The following is a 13,898-nucleotide window of genomic DNA, read 5'->3' as shown; positions in this document are numbered from 1 at the left end:
GATGCAAACGGTCTGCACAAATGTCACGATAAGCTAAGAGCAGTCGCAGAGGCCCCTCAGCCAGAAAATGTCTCACAATTGAGGTCCTTTCTTGGATTTGTCAATTACTACAACAGGTTTTTGCCAAATCTAGCCACTGTACTGCACCCTCTGAATGCCCTGTTACAAGCAGGAAAGAAATGGACATGGACAAAACAGTGCATGCAAGCTTTTCAGGAGGCAAAGAAACTGATGATGTCAGATAGAGTTCTGACCCACTTCGACCCACATAAACCACTAAGGTTGGCGTGTGATGCTTCTCCATATGGCATCGGAGCAGGGCTTTCACATGTAATGTATGATGGAACGGAGCCTCCATAGCATTTGCATCACGCTCCCTCAATGCTGCCGAAAAGAATTACGCACAGATTGACAGAGAGGCTTTGAGCCTGGTATGGGGTGTGAAACGATTCAATCAATATCTGTATGGAAACAAATTTACACTGGTTACAGACCATCAGCCTTTGGTTTCCATTTTCAGTCCACAGAAAGGAGTTCCACTGACAGCTGCAGCACGAATGCAGAGATGGGCGTTGTTCCTGGGAGGACACAGATACCAGATAGAGTTTAAAAGAACACACAGACATGCAAATGCTGATGGACTATCACGTCTTCCATCGGATGGACCTGATAAAAACTCAGTGACAGAAAACATACCCTTGGATGTGTTTACATTGACTCAGCTTGAAAGTTCCCCTGTCACAGACGAAATGATTCGAAGAGAGACCAGGAGAGACCCCGCATTGTCCCAAGTATATATAGCCATACAGTCTGGTTGGACTGCAGAAAAAAAGATCCAGTTCAAGCAGTTCTATCAACGCCCTGAAGAACTAACTCTGGACGGTGGTTGTGTTATGTGGGGACTCAGAGTTGTTGTACCACCTAAGCTGCAAACCCAAGTCTTGAAGGAGCTTCATGTGGGACATCTTGGAGTGGTAAAGATGAAGTCACTCGCCAGAAGCTTTGTATGGTGGCCTGGTATAGATCAGCAGATTGAACAGCTCGCCATGCAGTGCTCTGGATGTCAACATGTGCAAAAGATGCCAAAAACTGCACCACTACATCCATGGGAGTGGCCTGCATTACCATGGCAACGGATTCATGTTGACTTTGCGTGTCCATTCATGGGCACCACATTTCTGGTCGTTGTGGATGCTTGCTCAAAATGGCGAGAGGTGTTCAGTATGGCCTCCACAACAGCTGCTCAAACTGTGACGGTTCTCAGAGAACTCTTTGCAAGAACTGGTGTACCAGAACAGCTAGTGAGTGACAATGGGCCCCAGTTTATATCTGAGGAGTTTCAGATCTTTCTAAAGAACAATGGAATCAAGCATGTGACCTCAGCACCCTACCACCCAGCCACCAATGGCTTAGCTGAAAGGTTTGTGCAAAGCTTGAAGAATGGTCTGCGAGCCATGACAGATGAACGGCTTACACTAAACCAGAAGTTACATAATTTCTTGTTTGCATATCGCAATGCGACTCATGTCACAACAAATCGAACGCCCGCTATGTTGTTCCTTGGTAGACCTTTACGCTCAAGGTTGGACTTGCTGAAACCCAATCTGAGGAGAGCTGTACAGGATAAGCAGATGAAACAGTCACAAGGAGGTGGAGAAACAAGAGAGTTGGAAATTGGAGAGAGTGTCCTTGCTAGAAATTATAGAGGAAATCACAAATGGACGCCTGCAAAGGTTAAAGAAAAAACAGGACCACTCTCATATACTGTTGAGATTGCACCAGTTTGGTGCATCATTAAACGAAAAATATGGGGCCTATTTTAACGATCTGAAACGCAAATGCGAAGCGCAAAGCGCATTTGACTTTGTGTGCGGATCTTGGGCGCTGTTGCTATTTTCCCGGCGGGAGAAATGAGTCTTGCGCCAGGCGCATATGAATAAGGGGTTGGTCTGAAGTAGGTTCATTATTCACAGGTGTGGTTTGGGCGTAATGTCAAATAAACCAATCAGAACGCTATCCAACACTCCCTTTAAACGCAAAAGGACGCAAGTTCCATGGCGGGTTGCTATTATTATGACGGATTTACAAGGCGCACGCCAGGAGCGGTTCACAGCCGAGGAGACCCACGTTCTTGTAAGAGCAGTCAAAGACAGAGAAGTTGTTTTGTATGGGGATGGGAAAAACCCGCCCGAATCAGCATCGGTTAAACAGGCGTGAGAGGAAATAGCCACAATTGTCTCATCAGCTGCGCCAAGCACTACAATGATGTCAGGAGACGGGGGGATCCCAAGCTTGCCAGCATAAATCGGGCACGCCGGGCACACAGGAGGACATCGCTGCGTCCCCGGTCCACCCTCACCGCTGAAAGGGTTTGGGGGCTTTGAAATCGGACACAAGAAACGCAAGCAAGGTTCAACCCCAAAGTATACTTACAAATCAAGTTCGCATACATTAAGGTTTCTTATGAAAACATTTTAATTATTATTTAGATAAAATAAACGTAATACAGCCACACAACAAACTTATGAAAATATTTTAGGCAAGGCAAGGCAAGGCAAGGCAAGGCAAGTGTATTTCTATAGCACATTTCATACACAAAGGTCATTCAAAGTGCTTTACATAGAAACGAGAAAACAAAAATCAAAGATACATGAATTTAAAATATCAATTAAAAGAAAATAAATGTGATTTTAATAAAAACTGTTTAAATGTGTGAAAAAGAATAAAACAGGAATAAAAGTATAAAACAGTTAAAAATAAGAATAAAAACAAGAGAAATAGAAAATAATTAAAATAGTGCATATATAATATAGTGCAATCAGTTCGGCCGCAGCATAGTGCTCATTCAGTAAATGCATAACTAAACAGATGTGTTTTGAGTCTGGATTTGAATGTGGCTACTGTTGGAGCACATCTGATCTCTTCTGGAAGCTGGTTCCAGCTGCGACTGGCATAATAGCTAAAAGCTGACTCTCCTTGCTTTGAGTGAACCCTTGGTATTTCTAGCTGATGTGATCCTAATGATCTGAGTGATCTGATGGGTTTATATTCAATGAGCATATCAGCAATGTATTGAGGTCCTAGTCCATTGAGTGATTTATATATCATTAATAATACTTTAAAATCAATCCTAAATGTAACTGGTAGCCAGTGTAGCGACCTGAGGACCGGTGTGATATGTTCATATTTTCTGGTTCTGCTCAGAATCCTGGCAGCAGCGTTCTGAATGAGCTGGAGCTGTCTAATGGTCTTTTTGGGAAGGCCAGTGAGGAGGCCATTACAATAATCCACCCTGCTGGTGATGAAAGCATGCACAAGTTTCTCTAAGTCTTGTCTGGAAACAAAGCATCTAATTCTTGCGATATTTTTGAGATGATAGTATGCTGATTTAGTTATTGCTTTGACATGACTACTGAAACTAAGGTCAGACTCCAGAATCACACCAAGATTCCTGACTTGATTTTTAGTTGTTTGACCCCTAGCGTCAAGGTATGCATTCACCTTGAGAACTTCATCTTTGTTTCCAAACGCAATGACTTCAGTTTTCTCTTTGTTTAACTGAAGAAAGTTTTGGCACATCCAACTGTTAACTTCATCAATGCATTTGCACAGGGAGTCAATGGGGCTGTAGTCATTTGGGGATAGAGCTAAGTAGATCTGAGTGTCGTCTGCATAACTGTGATAGGCAATTTTGTTCTCTCTCATTATTTGGCTTAGTGGGAGCATATACAGGTTGAACAGGAGTGGCGCAAGAATTGAGCCTTGCGGGACTCCGCATGTCATGGATGTCCACTCAGATTTATGGCCACCTATACTTACACAATAACCTCTCCCTTCTAAGTATGACTTGAACCATTTCAGGACCACCCCAGAAAGCCCGACCCAGTTTTCCAGCCTGTCAAGAAGTATGTTGTGATCAACAGTGTCAAAAGCAGCACTGAGGTCGAGTAGCACCAGCACTGATAGTTTGCCTGTGTCTGTGTTGAGGCGAATATCATTTATTATCTTTATGAGCGCTGTCTCTGTACTGTGGTGTGGTCTGAAACCAGATTGAAAAATGTCAAAGTAACCATTAGAAATTAAGAATTTGTTCAGCTGATTGAAAACAACTTTTTCAATGATCTTGCCTATGAAAGGAAGATTTGAGATTGGTCTGTAGTTGCTCAATACAGTGTTATCTAGGTTGCTCTTTTTCAGGAGGGGCTTAACAACTGCAGTTTTAAGGGACTTTGGAAAAGTCCCAGAGTTAAGTGATGAATTTACCACTTTTAGGAGATCTGCTTCTAAACAGTTAAAGACACTTTTGAAAAAACATGTTGGGAGTGTGTCAAGGGCACAGGTTGATGTTTTAAGATGCTGTACTGTTTCTTCCAGAATTTTACCATCAACTGCTTCGAAATCAGACATCGTAACTACTTTCTGATGTTGTGGTCTGATTTGTCTGACCCTGGCGCAGCTCAAGGATGTGCTGATCACCTTTCTGATATTATTGATTTTCTCAGAAAAGAAGTTAGCAAACTCACTACATTTGCTGTCTGAGAGCATTTCACTTGGAATGTGACTTGGAGGGGTTGTTAGTCTCTCTATAGTAGCAAAAAGAGTGCGTGTGTTATTTATGTTTTTGTTTATAATATTTGAAAAGAAAGTCTGTCTAGCTTTGCCTAGTTCCATAATTTTTATCGTTATGTGCATGATAATTGTTTAACGCTGCCACACAAAATAAATAAAAACTATCACCACAATGCTCACCAGTCACCACAATGATTTCCCTTATCTCATGTATTAATATTTTTTTATTGTAACAATTTATGATTTGCAAAAATAACTGTTGCATCTGTGTAGATTAGATAAGCAATGCGCGTTGTGCATGCTATACATTATGGTCAAGCATGCGCCCTTAAAATAGCATAATGAACTACGCGCAATGCGCCAATGACTTTAGACTAGTTTTTTTTTGGTTAGTAGCGCAATTGTTTTTTGAAACTGCAAAATAGCATTAGAGATGGTTTGTGCCGGAGCACGCCTCCTTTTTTGCGCTGAACCGCCCAGGGAGCGCAAGTTCATTCCCTAGTTTGCCGACGTGCGTCTGTGGAGGGAAAAACCCGCTGTGCGCCGGTGCAAAATACGAAATGATACATGCGTCACCGACAAAGTCAATGGCGCTGGGTGCAAGATAGGGCCCTATGTCAAAGATGAACACAAACTCTTCAGCAGCTGGAATCCTATATCAGACAAAAATGGGACCAAATTCGAACACCAGAACTCCAGAAACTCATAACCTCGATGCCCAAACCTATTCAAACGGTTTTGAAAAGTAGATGAGCTGGTACACCATGGTAAACATGCCCCGACTTTTTTGAGACCTGTAGCATGCATCAAATTTCGAAAAGAGCTCATTTAGTGGATAAAAGTGTGACATTTATCAGTTTAGACATTTGTTATGTTATCTTTGTTCTATTGTGTATAAAATATTGGCACATGTGAATTTTACTGATCTTAAGTGTATTCGTAGAACAGACTTCACAAATCTAACGCTAACAAGCACATAGTTAGCTTACCTGAAACTGACCACCTTTTCAACACCCAGCGTTTCTTCAAGTTACCTGAACATCGTAGGTGAACCATTACTCGGGTAAAAGAACTTAGTGGGTTCGTGTCAAAAATGCCATTCATTTAGTCTGCCAAAGTACCCATAGTGGTGGCGAGGGATCGTACTGAGTTTGTGTCAACCATGGACGCGTTAAATTGACACTTTTGGATTTTCAAAGATTTTACCTAGAAGGCAAATTCTACCAGGTAATGGACACCTCTAGGGGTGCCATTGAGTTGCGGGACCACCCCCCTCGACCCCCAGTGACACGGAACCACTATTTGTCCATTTGCCCATTATTGGTCCGGATTTAGCGCCACACCCCTCGGGACCCCCGGGCACGCCCCCCAGGACACGCCCCCCCTGACACAGACCCACTATTTGTCCATTTGCCCATTATTGGTGCGGATTAACCCCTTGGACACTCCTGACCACCCCCCCGACCCCCCCCATGACACGGACCCACTATTTGTCCATTTGCCCATTATCGGTGCGGATTAACCCCTTGGACACTCCTGACCACCCCCCCGACCCCCCCCCATGACACGGACCCACTATTTGTCCATTTGCCCATTATTGTTGCGGATCGACCCCCTGACCCCTCCTGACCACCCCCCCCGACCCCCCCATGACACGGACCCACTATTTGTCCATTTGCCCATTATTGTTGCGGATCGACCCCCTGACCCCTCCTGACCGCACCCCCGACCCCCCCCATGACACGGACCCACTATTTGTACATTTGCCCGTTATCGATGCGGATCGACCCCCTGACCCCTCCTGACCGCACCCCTGACCCCCCCATGACACGGACCCACTATTTGTACATTTGCCCGTTACGTGTTCGGAATGTCCACCCAGACCGCCCCCCCCCCGACCCCCCGACCCCCCCCCCAGTGACACAGACCCATTATTTGTACATTTGCAAATTAAGTGTACGGAACGTCTCCCCCCACCCTGCCCGACCCCCCCGACGCCACGGACCCGTTATTCGTACGTTCGCAGGCTACTTTTTTGGGAAACGGTCCGGACCGCGAACGGACGTCACGGGCCCTGCTTACGTCCCCTCACGTGCCCTGTAGCGCAGAGTTCGAAGCTAAAATGACGTCCCTGTCCGTTTTTGCTCAATTTGGACGCTACCTCTACCGGACCCCCCCTACCCCCTCCTCGTCCACCGGCCGAACGCTCCCCGGCCGTCCGTTTCGCGATCCGATGCGTCTCGGGGTCGCGGGGACGAGTTGACGCGAACCCTCTACGAAAATAACATTGGTTTAATGGAGAAGTGTCAGTGGCGTCACGCGGCCCCGTAAGGACGCACGGCTTCGAAACGCACGCGGTATCACTGCATGAAAAGTGGAATCATCGACAGAATGTGGCACTGTAGATTGCTGTGAAACTCCAAGTTTACGACTGCGCACGACAATTTGCAGCCAACACCGAAAACTGCCGTAAGTTGTCAGAAGTTGACGTGGGTCTTGCTTGGAAGTTGTCCCCCCTTCCCCTAATTCTAGGGGAGGCTTTAACATGTAAATGAACATGCTGTGAGCTATACAAATGCAAATCAGGGTAGCAGCTGGGGGAGTTTTACTCAGGTAACATTCTGACAGGTTTTAATCTTTGATTTTAAGAAAATCTTTGGTATCAGTAAAGCCAAATTACAGACTCTTAAATTTTAGTTTGAATTTATTTATTTTTAAAGTATGCTACACTGTTAACACATTGTCTTCATGATGTAAACATCACTTAATATTTTGAGTTATGGACATTTACTTAAAAAATCTTAGTTAATTTAACTTTTAAGTGTATAAAATTAATTAAACTAAAACATTCAAGTGAATGAACTTTAGCAGTACATGTTGTAAGGAACACCCATAATCTTTTGTCTCAGAATATTATTATTTAAGCTTTTTTACAGAATTAAGAACTAATAAGAACTTTAACTACTTAAATATTTGTTAAAATGTCATAGAGGTTTATGCTCTAATATTATTCATGTTGTTTAGTTTAAAATGATAAATTACCATTTTTGTAAATGAAAGTCCCCGTTCAGGTGATCACTGTTTATTGACATAAACAACACATTGTATTGTATTGTGTTTCAGTGGAGAATCAAGTTTATTTAATGACTGACTAAGTCATGAGTTTTGTGTTATAATACCATTTATAACACTAAGAGAATTATAATTATACATTAATTAAAAATATAATTTTTTTCAACTCAGTTAACTAAGTGGAGATGTTGGACAGAGTAATTCAAAATCAAATTTAAGTTTAATGACAATCATTTATCAAACTTTTCTTCACCATTTATCACAATACTTACAAAATATTTTTTCCTAATAATTTTTAAACTATCCCTTTAAGTAGATTCAATTTCTCCAGGCTAACAGTGTATATTAACTACTCTGTATGTAATTAGCAATAACCAATGTTAGGTAAAAAAGATACACCAAACTATTTATTTCAACAATTTTAATTGTTTTAACAGAGTTTTAATCAGGCTCAATTTGTGCATTCTATGCAAACGCCATCAAACAACATGTCAAACAACAAAATGTCTGTCCGGATGGGAATGAAGCAGGGTAACTTGTGCAATTACATCACAGCTCAAATACTGTGCATAGTGGCATGACTACAGTTTATTGAATTCACATACTGGTAATCCTGCCATACTTGTCCATCATTTACATCTCCTAACACACCCTTTGGCAGTTCCCGCTTTCGCCTTTCTTCTAATTTCTCTTCAAATCCAAGTCTTTTAACAAGTCCTCCCAGAGACTGCACAACACTCTTGTAACAGTAAGAACGTATTGGATGGACATACTCTTCACCGCTCGAATATGTAGCCTATCTTAGCAAGGCAGAGCCATATTTCTTCCTTAATGCAGACCTCTGCTGTGGGTGATTGTAGAACGGGATGTGACCACAAGTCCTGCAAACCTTTGTACCATCCTGTCTGCGCTCATAGGTTTCAGTAAGCATGTACACTGTCATACATTTTGGACAAACCACATACTGTAAGAAGTCGTCACGGAGGATACCAGTCAATTTCATCATGGCCAAAAGTTTCATCAGCAAGTGTTCTGTTTTTTTCACTTCTGGACTGATCACTTCCATGCTCCTCCCCATCTTGTATGTGAGGATAGGCTTCACTCTGCTCCTCAGCAAGGATTTCCCCCTCTTCATCCACATAGTCATCCTATGGAAATTTAAAGGACATATTTAAAACACATGCAATGCACATACTCAGCACCACCATTAGACCATTAGAGATTGAAAAGTCCATCATGAATATGGCCATTTGAGATTGAAAACCCCATCGTTAATATGGTCATTTGAGATTTAAAAAGAACATAATTAATATGGTCATTTCTCATCAATATAGCCATTTGAGTATGAAAAGATTTGAAAACTGTAGTTGGAAAAGATCATGTGCATCTCAAACAGCTAGCTTTATCTTAGTGCAATGAACCAGTTAAGTACTTTGTGGGAACTTCATCCACTTCAACTTCATTTTAGTTTTTTTTATACTTTATAAAGTGTGTTTATACTTTAGTTGCTTTCATTAGTTAACTAACAGAAATTTGAGAGTGGAAAACAATAATGTGGGTGAAACATGTTAGGTTTTCCCATTTTAGCTCTGGATTAGCATGTACTGAATTTTATACTGGTATATCCAAATGTAATTTCATGCTTACCACACAACAGGAGATGTCCAGGAAAAGATGAATGCTTTGGTCATCTGCTGTTTCGTCTGAAAAACAACAAACAGAAGATACCGTTATGCATTATAACGCGATATTCCTATTTAATTATAAATTAATTTATACTATTAAAATAACAACAACAGTGATAATCAACCACATTTAACTAGACCAGGGGTCTCCAACCTTTTTGTGAGCAAGGGCTGCCACAATGGATAAAACATGCTGGATGGCTACTTTTTGATATAGCATACTCAAAACGTTTTTGTTTAACTTGTTGATTTTATTTTATTTTATTTTACTTGTTGATATGTTTTAGTATTGTTTAAAATGTTAACATACGTAAAGCAAGCCAAGCTTATATAAAAATATGTAATTATGCTCACCGTTGTCTTAACTGCAATTCGCTGGGTGCATTTCTTCAAATTCTTCAATCACTTTTTTTCTGGGTCCTCGGATTGCATTTCACTTTCACCAATCTCTCTAACTCCAGTAAAGTTATCCTCCTGGTCTTTACACATGACAGGACATCACTCACAGCGGGTTCATGACTGGATAGCAGCAGGCTCTGTACGTTATCTGACCTGACGTAGTCCTTTTGGATTTTTTCTCCCAAACTCCATTTTTGAAATAGCGCTTTCTGTGGTCAAAATACTGTGTACGACACAGTTCAGTGTTGCAATGTTCACAGCAGCGCCACGGTCGTTTCTTCAGTCTTGGGACTTCCATCTTTCAACTGACAGCACACTGTGTTGATATCACACAGAGCTCCCGGCACATCGCGTTTGTTGTTTATATCATACGCATGCGCGCACGTCTCACAAGATTTTCCTTATATCAATAACCTCGCGTGTGATTGGAGGAGCCCGACAGGCTTCTCGCCTTCGTCCAATCGCGTGCGAGGTAATGGCCACGGCTCACACAGGCAAGAGGACCATTAAGCGATGTTTGGTTTGGTGTTTGTAACTCTCCAAGAAGAGAAGACGGGTGCACAATCCCAAGATTGCGGTAAGAATAATTTTATGTAAAAGCATATTTTTAAGTAGCCCAAGCTAAAAGCCCAAGCTGTGTGTTTTATTGCTTAGAGGTGTTTTTGTCTTGTAATTTTTAGGAGGCTGTACGGCGTCTCTGAGGCACACTGCAGGCGCTTTGAACCAGAGCAAAGGTAACGTTACGATTTAAAGAATATGCTTTTATTCTTGTATAAGGAAATAGATACGTTAATATATCCGAGCTTAAACCCGCACATTTTGTTTTCACAGACTAACGTCGCCTCATAACGAAGCCGTGACCTCCTATTTGGTTGGGGCTATTTTAGCAAGTCCACATTTAACTGCTGAGAATGACGACATTGTTTGTAAGTATAACTTCTAATGTTTTTCCTCATTTATTGTTTAATTGTACCGTGACTCTGTTTATTAATACCAGTCTCATTTAATTGTTTTCCAGCTGCCTGTAAGACGTATTATAAGTCGGTTCGCCGGAGCTTCAGATACAAACAACCTGAACTCGCATCGCGGCGGAAAATGCGAAAAGTTTAGCTCGGAGTCGATACAGAAGAAAAAGGGTAAGATAAGATTTATTATATTAGATCAGTTTTTTGTCAATGTGAGTATTTTTCTGGTCACTTATTGTCTTTATTGATTATATTACAGTTGCTGGAAGCGAGACGAAGTGTGCTGGCTGAGGGTGAGATGGACATTTGAAAGTGCGCCACCATAGATCTCATGTCTGATGAAGACGGCATTGTTGACGGGGTGTCTGGATGGATTGTGCGGCCACCGCCCTCTCGCAGCCTGGAACTCTCCGAGCTCTGTGCCACGCTGCAATTCAGATTAGAGGCGATACCAAAGTACAGGGGAACCCACCATATATGCCTGCAAAAGCGACTTTTTTACAACGTTTTTGAGTTTTCTTTTTCTTTTTTCAACACTTGATAACTTTGAAAAAGATTTTTAGGGATCTTTCCCGAATGTCTTGGGCACTTTTTGACGTGTTTGGAGGACAACATAAGAGACATTATGCTGCTTTGTACATAGTTGTGTGTTTCTAATTAAAGCTCTTTCTTTGAATAAACAGCTGTGTGTTTATAAATAAACCTCTTTGTTTTCTCTTATATTTCTTGATGGTGTGAATAATGAAGTACATAGCACAATGACATTATTATATAAAAAATTAATATCACATAAATTATATATTTATTATTATTATTATTGGGGTTTACATTTATAATGAGCCAGGGTGCCCAATAACCCCCCTCTTTAGAGTAACGGCCCGACTTTAATTTACTCACTCGGTATTGGCTGAAGCCACTTCTTTTAAACAAGAAAAATCCCTTGTGATTGGTTTGAAGTGATCTGCCAACCATTCACGGGAGATTTTACTTGTTTAAAAGTAGTGGCTTCAGCCAATACTGAGTGAGTACATTCAAGTGGGCAGTTACTCTAGTTTCGCTGCTATTCACATGCTAATTAGACTAGAGACGCTCTACCTGGCCGGCAGAGGTTTCGCTGCCATTCATATGCTAATTAGAGGCATCGTACCCCCGCGGGGCTCTCCACCTGCGTCATGGTTCGTTTACGACAATTTGTGACACAGACGAACGCGACGCTCGCTGCCTGTAAATTGAGGAAAGCTGCCGAAAATTAGGGAGATTTTCGGGAGCCTACAGGCGCTTACGGGGACGAAAATCCCACTTTTCATGCAGTGTATCCCGGTGCCGACGGCCCGGCCGAAGAGTCCTGCAGTCTGCCCGCAGAGAACCCTTTGTGAACCTACTTGCCAACCCTAACCCTAGGCGCTTTGCGATCGCACTAAGAGGCACGGCGAGGGAGCTGTGGGCAGGCCGTACGCCGAAGGCACGCGGGAACGGGAGACATCGTGCGCGGGCCCTCCGCCGGACGGCACGCCGAATTTCGGGCGCCTAGGCCTTTTCCCGGCCTCGCGGGGGCACTGACAGTTTCCCGCTAAATTAGCGGGTTCGCGTACGGAGTCGGATCCGGTCCAAATTCGGCACGCGCGCGCTTGGGGGCCCCGCCGTACGGGCCCTCGAAGCGCAGACCCCTGGGACCTTCTGAAAAAAAGTTAGCGAAACGGAGCTCTATTGGCAATTAACATGGGGTGGCTGTCTGGGCCATCAACAGGATCCTGATGAGTGATTTTGAGAACATTTGGACAACTTGGTCTTATTTTTGAGCTACGTTCTCCAAATTCAGATATGTCGATCGGAGGCCCCCCAGAGGTCATATGACACCGCGCGGGGTCACGAGGAGCGTGTCCACAAACCCATTACGGAAAAACGCATTGGTTTAATGGAAAAGTGTCGCTACCCCCGCGCGGCCCCCGAACGTCGCGCGGCTTCGATACGCCCGGCGTGACGTCCTGCCTGGGGGCCGGCCAGGGACGCCGAAGGACGCGGCCGAGGACCTTTCGCGAGCAGAGTGGCGAACCCTAAAACCCGGACTTTGCGCCGGTCCTGCGCGCACGCGGTGCGCCGTAGGCGCGCGGGTGTCGGATATGTCGGGCCAGAGCCTTCCGGCAGAACGCGTGCCGAATTCCGAGAGGCTACGACTTTTCCCGTCCTCGCGGGAGACCCGACAGTTTTCCACGATTCGGCCGTGGGTTCGTGCCGGAGTCGGATCAGGTCGAAACTCGGCACGCGCGCACGTCGGGGTCGCCGAAGACGGACCCCGGAAGCGCGTACTCCTCGGACGTTCGGAAGAGGAGCCGTAGGGCCGTTTCCCGAGCCGACGCCGGCGTTCGCGGCGGGATTGCGGAGTCGCCGTAACTCTGATTCGACCGGGACGCGCGCGGGTCTCCTCGGCCGGACGGCCTCTCCGCGGGAAGCCGAGCGTCGGGGCCGAGACCCTTTCGCGTCACGACTCGCCTACCCTAGTTTTGAGGTTTTTGACAGGGCGTAGCGCGCGCGCCTTAGACCGCCGGCGCGCGGGTTTCGGATATGTCGACCCGCGCGTCGATTTCGGGGACTTTACGACTGTTCCCAGCCTCGCGGGAGAGCTGACAGTTTCCCGCTAACGACCGTCTTTTCGTGCCGGAGTCGGATCGGGTCGAAATTCGGCACGCTGAATGTCGGAGGTCTCACGAGGCGTACCCCGGAAGCGCGGGCCGCTGCGACGTTCCTGAAAGAATAGATTAAAAAAATATGTCGGATATGTCGTAGAGGGGCACTAGGTGAGCCAGGGCCCCGAATTTGGGGCACCTAGGCCCTTCCGGGGCCCATCGGTGAGGCTTCGAAAATCCTCATTTTTTCACGTTTTTAGTATGGGGTGCGAAAATTGGTCACCGGGAAACAAGTTTTCTAGGCGTTTCAGACGACGCTGATTCACCTGGTAAAATTTCTGTGCGAAGGATTTTTGAGTTTTTGCACAGGAAGGTCGTAAAGACTCGAACGAGGGTTCGTTGGAAAGACCCGGACCAGGCCTTTACAAAGACCCCAAGGACGAGGGGGTAGCCTGATCAGGAGCGGAGCTACGGCCATTTGAAAATGAAAAATGTGTGAAAAAGGCTAAATTTTGGGGCTTTATTTCTCCGCCCAGGAAGGTCCTAGAGACTCAAATGAGGGTTCTTTGGAAAGCCCCCGAGGA

General features: G+C 44.4%; 1 long non-coding RNA gene across 1 annotated transcript; it reads left to right on the top strand.

Annotated features, from left to right (window-relative positions):
• The first annotated feature begins 9,649 nt into the window (after positions 1 to 9,649).
• LOC129418105 (uncharacterized) lies at positions 9,650 to 11,565 on the top strand. Its single transcript, XR_012368472.1, has 5 exons — positions 9,650 to 10,302; positions 10,406 to 10,459; positions 10,557 to 10,651; positions 10,744 to 10,861; positions 10,950 to 11,565. It is a non-coding gene; the product is annotated as an uncharacterized lncRNA (long non-coding RNA).
• Positions 11,566 to 13,898: the final 2,333 nt, after the last annotated feature.

The sequence above is a fragment of the Misgurnus anguillicaudatus genome, unplaced genomic scaffold (genome assembly GCF_027580225.2).
Source record: "Misgurnus anguillicaudatus unplaced genomic scaffold, ASM2758022v2 HiC_scaffold_29, whole genome shotgun sequence".
Lineage (NCBI taxonomy): Eukaryota > Metazoa > Chordata > Actinopteri > Cypriniformes > Cobitidae > Misgurnus > Misgurnus anguillicaudatus.
This window is presented reverse-complemented; position numbering and strand designations above follow the sequence as displayed.